The sequence below is a fragment of the Spermophilus citellus genome (genome assembly GCF_964194105.1).
Source record: "Spermophilus citellus genome assembly, chromosome: 1".
NCBI lineage: Eukaryota > Metazoa > Chordata > Mammalia > Rodentia > Sciuridae > Spermophilus > Spermophilus citellus.
In genome coordinates this window covers 118,446,199-118,456,390 of record NC_138182.1, presented here as the reverse complement: position 1 = coordinate 118,456,390, position 10,192 = coordinate 118,446,199, and the positions used below count along the sequence as shown (strand labels likewise).

The following is a 10,192-nucleotide window of genomic DNA, read 5'->3' as shown; positions in this document are numbered from 1 at the left end:
GGATTCACTGTGACATGTTTGTACATACACATATTATGATTTGCTTCATTTCTTTCCCCAGTACCACCCTTTACCCTCCCTTCTTCCCTCTCCCTAATTGGCTTCCTCTAGTCTACTGGTATCCCTTCTATTTCTATGAGATCCTTTTTGTTTTGTTTTGTTTTACATTTTCCTCTCTAGCTTCCATAGGAGAGAGAACACACACTTTGACTCTCTGAGGCTGAATTATTTCACTGAATATGCTATTCTCCAATCCTATTTAATATCTTTGCATTAAAAAAATTTCCTTTTCAGACAAAATATGGTTCACAGACTTCTACATTGCTGCCCTAATCCTAATGTGTACTCAAAGTTAAATAATCTGATTTTTGTCCTTTGACGGGTTCCTTTAGAAATTCTTTATAGCTGTATTATTAAGAGAAATTGCAAAGATAACGTTACATTTATGAGTGATGCATATGTTTGCTTGTGTTTTATTTAAGAATTATAAGAATACCTTTGGTCTTCAGGAGATAATAAAAGATGGGCAATCTGAGATAGTTTTCTCAAAACCTCTCATGATGATTTGACCTTATTCTTCTTGTTCTCTAACTATGTAAATACAGAAGATGGACAGATATGTGCACAGAAATTTTGTGATGTCACATAGAGTTAAGGGTGTACCTCTAGTTAAAAGCAAGCTAAAATGGATCCAAATATTTTTAAAAAAACACATGGCTTCATAAAGTTTACATAATTATAAGCTATGCCTTTACCTTTATTCTTAATGAATATTTTCTCAGTTATTTGAATAATCTATAGTCCTTAATTCATAGAATATTTAACATATATGTCTATTTATTTAATTAATATATATGTATTTGCTTCTTATAATTTTCTTTCAACAGAAAACACATAATTTATATTCCTTATACATGCATTTATTGGATGCTCTGCTTTTTATAGTTACAGATATTTGAGAAATGTATTTCACTATAAAAATTTTTCCTTTCAAGAGATAATGCAACCATCAAGTAATCTCTAATTCTCAAATTATTGTACAAACTTTTATAAGATAATAAACAAATATAATTTTGTCTACAGAAATATCCATATTTCAATATATTTTCATTGAGATATTTTTTCATACCAAGGTACAATAATTTGTTTAGATTCTAAGACTTATAGAAATTCTTCCAAATTATAACCAAAAGAAAGAATTCTAAACGGAGAAGAAGATACTTCTACAGAGAGGAAACATAAATTGGAGGTCCTACAAAGAGGAAAGAAATCCTCTTTGGGAAATATAAGGTTGTTATATTCTAGATTTTTCTACATAAGGAAATCCTTACATCATTATCTATTATCTAGACAGATAATAGAGAAATTTAAAATAATTGAGAAACTGATTTATGTATAACTGGACTGACTGTAAATATAAACTAATCAATTCCAGTATATTTTAGGCTGTTTCCCTGACCTTATTATGTTGATGTGAGCTAAGATTTTATCCATATTTTGACATAATAAAGACTTATTAAAATGTTAAGTTTATTTTCTTTAACTAAGGTTTTTATTTACCTAGTGATTCTTAATGTTTAAGAATTAATTTTAGTGAATAAATTCACATCCTTAATTAAAACAATCAATGTTTTAAAATGCTGACTAAATTCTAACTTTGACATTTCTCCTTGGAGACTAAATTTGATTCTTGCATATTACTTGTATTTGTTGGATGTTTATGGGATTTTGAAGAACATTTAATTAGGATGGGTGTTCTCCAAATTAATGTTATACATTAGTTTTGAACAATAAAAGTTACAAACTTTGTTGGAAATTCATTGGTATTATATAAGTTGTCTGACTGGACCTATTATCCATAAATAATATGGTAAGACTCATATACTACTCCCTACACTGGGAAGTAACCTTAATCATATTTTTAAAAAGACAATTAAGAGACACCTCTTTAAAGGTTAATATTCTGAGATATGGAGATATTTTGAGACCTTCTCTCAAAAAGAGATTGAGGGATCTTTTTGAATTGTTAGAATGAATCAACTGGTCTATATACTGGGAGATTACAATAATCAAATGGTATCTCATTTTCTTATCTAGCCTCAACTCTATCATCAAAGAAGGCCTTAAAAATTGCCTACTAGAAAGAAATATTGAAGGGAACTTTTCAAACTTAATATAGACCAAAACAAATCCAGGAAGATTTTCAAGAAATCCAAATTCATGTATTATTTCAAATTTTATGCCAAATGTTTAATCTTACCTAGAGAAACATTATGCTATTACTTAGCTAAATTTTGAAATAGAAGGCAATTGAGCTTTGTAATGTTTTGAACAACTAATAATAAAAAAATAAAACTAGATTTAAGGGAGATTTATCTTAACCATGTTCCAGTAACACAGAATAGGGACAAATCTGATAGTCTAACTGAAGTACAGACAACCCTCCAAAACAGATATTCACCATATAAACAAAATGCCTAAAAAAAGAATTTTAGTAAGCCTTTAGAAAAATTCTACTATTTTCTTAGAGATACTTAAAGGGACAATACAGCACCTAAACTTATAAGGGGCCACCTATTTTCAAAAGATGAGTCTATTATCCAGTTAGCCATCAATATTACAAAGGATTTACATAATTCTAGCCAAGTTTAGGTGTTGCACCATAGTTAAATGGAGCCCAAGTGAAGAAGAAAAAGAAAGGCAAACATACAGACAAAAAGAGATTAAAGTTGTAATCTTACCACAAGAAAAATAAGATTCTTAGTTAAAAATTTTACTCCTAATTAAAAACAGGTTTTGAGAGCCTCTAAACATTAAAATGGAGTCTTGGCCCTGTCAACAGTTTGTCACTGTGGAAAATAGCCCTAAAAATAGTTACTCCTAAAATATTAGACAGCCATAAATAAACCAGCTCCATAGCCAATAACTAATTTTAGTAATAAATTTAACATAATAGAGCTTTTTTTCAATTTTAGTGCTCTGAGATGATACCCTACATACATTAATATTTTTGAAATTAGTAAAGTCATGGATTATGCATGGTTACTGGAGCTAATTTTGCTACATTAAGTGGAGTTATTAAAGATGTTCATGCATATGTTTCTTTATACACAATTGTTTTGACAATAATCCCTCAAGATGTCATTGCTAGTTCAGTTTTATACAAATTCTAAATTAGGTCATTGTTTTAAATCACACTATTGACTTATTTTTACCTATTAATATTTGAGATACTAACTCTCCATACTTAAGTCTACACTAAGTTTGATAATGATAATGACAGCTTTTTTTTAGATTCATAGATAAAAGACTATTAATTTCTTTTCTCTATTTCATTTTTTAGTAATGGTAAAAACAAAATGTCTTCTCTAGGCTTATTTAGCATTTGACTTTCTATTTTGGATAGATGTTTACATAATTTTTCATGCCCCTAGTAAAGACTACCACCACTCCTAATTTAAAAACTCTGTCTCTACCTTTATTCCAAATTAAGATAATTGATTAAGTTAATCTAGAACTAATTTCAAAATATAAATTTTTGTATACAACTTATTGTATTCTTCATTTTTGATAATTCTGTTAAAGTCAAAATCAAGTCATACATTTAGTAAAGGCTAAATTTCTATTTACCATGCCCCCTAAATTGACTTTTGTCAAGTCTCACGACCAGCTGAAGATAATAAATCTTTATCATTTAAATACTTGTACTATTGTCAATAATTTATACTAATGATATTATGATATATGTCAGCATTTCATTCAATGTTAATATATTAAAACAGGGAGAAACAGGACCCCACAGGGTCACAATAAATCTTACAAAATATTTTTAAAAATTTTTCTTAATTGTAGTATTGAGTCTTACTGCTGCTAAACATGATTCAGTATATTAAATGAAATTTCAAAAAATAGAGTTTAACCTGGTTATCATGGAAAGGTTAAAACCCTGACACAGAAAGGTAAATCTCCCAACTGCGGAGCTTACATCCATGCAGCTTCATGAGCTTGTCAGGTAAGTAAAAATTAGGATCAAACTTCTATAGGCCCATTTCTCTGGTCCACCTTTAATGTGCTTTGTGCTGTGGACTGGAAAGTCCACCTATATAATCAGATTAATTCTCCTGACTGTAATGGTCAGTTACACCTATATGTTGATCCTGTGTAAACAGGCTGTCTGGGAGTATCTTTTGAGAAAAAGACAGTATATGAGAAAAGTAAACCAGCCAATCATGCTGGTCCTTAGAAATTAAGACTATATATCTGGACAATTGTCAAAATAGAATGACTATTGAAATAAAACCTTCCTATATAGGCCAGGCATTTACAGACTGGTCTCCTAGAATTGACAAGGAAAATCACAGAAGACTTAACCCTCAGTGAGTTGGCATCCAACAGAATGTCTGGTGCTTCTGCCTCCAGAATTTTTGCATTACTGACCTAAAAGACTCCTTAATATGATAATTGAGAGAAAGGATGGTTAAAAAATCCTGTAGCCTATAAAAGGTATAACTTGCCTCATTCCATCCCTAGTTACAGTAGTGGAAAAGGACATTGATCCTTCATCAACTTTCCTTTATCCTATTGTCAGCTAGCATGCAGAAGTTAACATTCTGGCTTTGAAACAGATGCATGCCAATTAACCAGACCTAGGCAAGCTCTTGATTTCATGATCCTTGAAGTGAATACTTAAAACATTATTCATTGTTCCTACAATACAGCATTTGTGGCTATGTTTTAAAACAATATGTGATTTTTAAAAAATAATTTTACTTAAATTTCCTCAAAGATCCCTCATAGTCAGATAAGTGCTGATGGAAGAATTGAAACTAAGTTAAAATCCTCTACAAACCATTGTAATGAATAATGTGAATGAGCCCTCTGCTCTATGGTTTGTGGAAAGGCTTGAATGTCATGCCAAATAAAAATGTCTATGTTACTATGGTCAAACACAATGCTTCTCAATAAAATTGGGAAATAATTAAGAATCTTCTGATGAGTATTTGACAGAATAATAATAATAACCTAGATCTTCCAAAGTTATGTTATTGAAATGGTATGTTTTCAACTAATTCTTTTTGTGTTTCAATAGTAGATCATGACAACCTTGGACCAAGAATCCAATGACTAAAATATACAATTCTCTAGTTGCCTTTTTAAAAAAATATATATTAAGAAAGGAAGAATAAGTTTCGAGCTGCCCTGGATGCAGATGCCTTTAAGTCCTGATGCACCGGGTTCTGACCAATTACTGTCTTCAGTCCTGCATGGCAGTGCCAGGTCGCAGTAACTTGGGCATTGCCCCTGCTAAGAAAACAAGGCATGGCTCCAGGTGTAGGCGACACCTTGCTGGGGTTGAGTTATACTTACCCATTTGTAACCCTACTCCTTGCCTCATTTGAATGGCTTCTCCCCAATGAAAGGGTTCAGCACATGCTCTTCACTCTTTTTCTTGCCTGCTTTGCTCTCCTGTGGGAGCTGCAGCTGAGGAGCTGTCAATGAACCCAAAGAAAAGGTACTTTCTGAGTCTGTCTTTATTTATTCCCCAAATTCACTTGGAGTGACCCAGATTGGTTTAGTTGTGAGATGCAACACCTATCTATTTTCTTGAAATTGACATTACTTAATTCTTCTTTATAGTTGAATAAGACTCTTTGTATATATGCACCACATATTCATCTGTTGACGGACACCTAGGCTAGTGCCATAGTTCGGCTACTGTGAATTCCACAGCTGTAAACATGGATATGCATGTATTGCTATAGCATGTTGAATTTAATTTTTTGGGATAAATACTGACTAGTAGTATAGCTGGGTCAGATGATGCTTCCATGCCTAGTGATTAGAAGAACTTCCACATGGATTTCCAGAGTGACTGTACTAAAGTACAATATCACCAACAGTGTATATGAGTTTATTTACCCCCACATCCTTGCCAGCATTTATGATTATGTGTGTTCATGATGCTTGCCCTTTTAACTGGAGTAGGATGGACTCTCAGTGCAGTTTTAATTTGCATTTTTATGATTCCTGAAGAGGTTGAACATTTTTTTATGCTTGGCCATTTAGTTTTATTTTTGTTTTAATTTTGGTTTTAGAGCTCCATGTATTTGCTTTTTCAATATACTTTAATAATAATAAATAATAAAATAATAATAAAAAATGGCCATCACATTTTTATTTGTGCAGTGTGAGGCCATCACCTCCAACGTCAGTGTGGTCAGGAGCTGTGTGCAGAAGGGCAAGGATAGCACAGATGTCCAGTCCTCACCTCAGCATCCCTGTCAGGGGTCTTCCCTGGCACTGCTCCAGGAGATGAACCTCCACCTTGCCTCTAACCTTGAGGAGCATGGGTGAGTCTGATCTCCCGTGGTTACAGGTATTTCTGGCTTAGGCCACCTGCACCTTGCGGCTCAGTGGTCGAGTGCCCCTGAGTTCAATCCGTGGTACACTTCCCCTGCAAAAAAAAAAAAAAAAAAAATTTATAGCCTGGCTAGAGAAAAAATAAAGAACTTTCCAGGAGAATAAAATGAAGGAAAGGTCAATGAGCAATCACTTGCTGAAGCAATTTTTGCAGATGAAAGGGACCCCTGTGCTAACAAGAAGACAATAAGGAAACATCACAGAAGGCAGCGCAGAGGTTGATAGGGCTGGCCCTCTCCATAGGAGCAGAGGCCTGAAAGGGAGTGTGTGTGTCTCAGAGAAGGCACCTGGTGCTCTCCACGGGCTGGCTGCCCAGGCCCTTTTCAGAATTGTGCTTCCTATTTTCTGGTAAAGCACTCCATGGCTACTTCCAGGGCACAAATACACCCAGGTCCTGGTCATACTGACAGTAGAACTCAGTGGCATCTACATGATGCTGGTTGCGTAGGCACCAATGATAGAGTCATGGCAGCTTCATGTAAGATTCTGAAGGTCAGCCTGGGATGCCAGGCTAACGTTGGCTGCAGGACAAAGTGTCCTTGAGATCACCCAGTGCAGTGATGCCTGGTATATCAATGGGGATGGGGCCATCACCAGGACTGAGCTCGAGTAAGGCCACCAGCAGCATGCACTCGCAGACCTGGGAAGTCCCAAGTGTCAGTGCGAAGCCTCAGGGAGCATCTTCTTGGGATTCCAGACAGCAAAGCCATGGGTGTGGTGCTGCCCAAGGCCCTGTGGGCCCACTCCCCACCACAAAATCAAGACTTTGAGACTGGGCTTCACATAAATGCAGTTTTCATTGTGAGGCAGGATAGGCCCTGCAGGCCAGGGTTGAGTGCTATGGTTTGAATATGCTTTGATCATGCTTCCAGCAGCCCACCTGTTTGGACTGTGGTCCTCAGGTGTGATGTTGGAGGTGGTGGAACCTTTAGGAGATGGAGCCTGATGAAAGGCAATTGGATCACTTAGGCACTGGTCCTGGAAGGGATGATGGTCTCCCAGAATGAGGTTTTTTTTTTTGTGTGTGTGTGAGATTGCATTGTTATGAACAGAGAAGGATGGGACCCTCCCACTCTCCACCTTTCTCTCTCATGTGATTTCTCCTGGGTTCCTGCTGTAATGCCATCCACCACGAGGCCCTTAGCAGAGGACAATCCTGTGGGAAGAACTGATCTTGGACTTGCAGCCTCTAAAACTATGAGCTAAATAAACTTCTTCATCCTGCATTGCACAGCCTCAGGTTATAGCAATGAACAACTAAGACCACATCCTAACAGGCACGTGGTGACATCACATGAGCTTCGACTGGCAGTTTCCTGATTAGTGTTGTTGAGTGCAGCTTATGCAGTTGTCATCCATTTATATGTCCTTTCATGAGAAATGCTTATTCAAATAATTTTCATATTTTTGATGTCTTTTAGTGCTTTAATACTGAGTTGTAGGAGTTCTTTATTCATTTTTAATATGATTTTTCCAATTGCAGCATTCTTTCAAGTTTCACTGGGTTCTGAATGCCAGGCTTTTAAATACAGATACTCTTCAACTTACAAAGTAGCTGTGGGATGAAACCCTACTGTAAGTTGAGGTACAGTTATCATAGCTGACCTTCCGAGCACCTTAGCATACATAGCTAAGCTCAAAGTTCTTCCATTAGCCTAACAGTGGGCAAAGCCATAGACATGAAGAAATGTGCAAATAGCTCATGCAAATCTAGTGAGTGAATTTTAATTGGAGAATTTAATTCATCTACCTTTGAGGTGATTGTTGGCAGGTAAGGTCTTGTTACAACCATTGTGCAACCTGGGCTTTATTTTATTATAGTTCCTTCTGGTCTTCCTCCCTGCTGTAGTATGGATGTGAGGTGTCCCCCAAAATTTGTGCTAATGAGGAATATTCAGGGGGGATATGATTTGATTATGAGAGCTGTAACCTAAAGGATCACTTGGGCTGACTTACTTTGGACCCAGAGGAATGGACATGGCTGACTGTGGACTAAACCTCTGGAACTGTGAGCTAAAACAAGCTTTTCCTCCTCTGTCTTCTTTTTATTAGCTGTTTTGATCACAGCAATACAAAGGTGACTCACTCTGTCTCTCTTACGGCCTGACCTTTGTGGTTTGGTGATTGTCTCCAGTAGTATGTTTATTCCTTGCTTATTATTTGTGTGTTAAAGAATGTTGGCATTTATTTCAGTCTCCTAATTTGGCTTTGATTTTACCTTGTTTATAAAAATTCTGACCAGGCTCTCTGTTTTCTCTGAGACTGTAGTCACTTCCATTGTTTCAGCCCTGTTTGGCACTCAGGTCCAGATTTTATGGTGGTCTGTTGTTGGTCTGTTGCCACTATTTCAATAGTAGAGATAAATCCAAGCCCTGGGTTTTCCCAAATGCACACTGTTGGTGGGTTGTTCAAAAGAAACAGGAAAGTGCCTAGAAAGAGTAGTCTGTATCTACAAGTCTTTCCCTGGGGCCAGGAGAGACTTGGATGCTTCATCCACAGATACCAGCCTGTGGCCAACAATTCTGTCAGTCTGTCAATCTATGTTACATTCTTTGCACACAGTCCACCAAAAACAGCACAACACTGGGGTAGGAAAAAATAAAAACTCACACTGCTATTGGCTACCTCTTGCTGAGGCAGACTTGTGACCCAAGACCATAGCAAAAAAACACAGGTGCTGTTGGCTGAAACCATGTCTATAGACTGGAGTTGCTTGTCTTTCCTGAAACTGGAGCTGTTCCACAGTCTCCATTGATAGGCAAGCCTGGGTGTGGAGGCACTTAGGACCTGCCCAGTATTAGTTTTCACCTGGGCAACACTGAGTTCTAGGGCAAAGTCTTACACTTATAACACTTTCCTGTTACCCAGAAGATGGGTCTTCTCCCACCCTGCTGCCTGAGGTCGGGGTAATGTTGGTGAAGGCAGTCACTTGGCTACCCAGGCGGATGCTGAGCTAGGTCACACCTGCCTCTCAGAATGGCAATGACCTGTGAAGTCTCAGGAGTGCGGTGAGCCCACACTGAAGCTGATGTGGTGCAGGCTCACACACGAGTCCATCCCACAGTTCCCACCTTGTGCCAGAGTGACTCTAGAGTCCTATGTCTGAACAGTTGTCTGTTGAGATCTGCGTTGCCCAAGGTTGGCCTTGGCCGCCAACACTGGTGCTTAACTGGGATATGCCAAGTCTCCCAGCCACAGAGGCCTGCACAGACTTAGGAGGAGGTGGTATGACCTGGGTCCCCTCTGAGGCTGGGAGCAATGCACACTGAACTGTGAGTCTGTGCCAGTAGTGCTAAGTGGCATCTGCTCTTTGGCTGCTGTGACCAAAAGACCTGACAAGAACTTTTTAGAGGAGGAAAGTTTGACCCTTACAGTTTCAGAGGTCTCAGTCCATAGACAGCCTGCTCCATTGCTCTGTATGCAAGATGAGCAGAACATCAGGGCAGAAGAGTGTCACAGGAAAGCAAGCCAGAACATGGGTTTCAGGAAGCAGAGAGACTAAGCTTGGCTCAGGAGGGACAAAATATAAACCCCAAAGGCAGTGACCTTCCTCCTCCAGCCACACCTTCCTGCCTATAGTCACCACCCAGTTAATCCATTCAAGAGGATTAATGCACTGATTAGGTTAAGACCCTCATAACCCTATCATCTCTCCTCCAAACTTTCTTGCATCTTCTGACACATGACCTTTCCAGAGACAGTTCATAGCTAAACGATAACGGCAGATCTCAGTCTTAAACGGGTCTAGAGGCTCCATCTGCACTCTGGCCTG

General features: G+C 37.6%; 1 protein-coding gene across 1 annotated transcript in view; it reads right to left on the bottom strand.

The window, feature by feature from the left end:
* Window positions 1–10,192, bottom strand: part of LOC308655607 (uncharacterized protein) — an 801,622-nt gene that overhangs the window by 95,628 nt on the left and 695,802 nt on the right. The gene's annotated exons all lie outside the window — the stretch shown is intronic.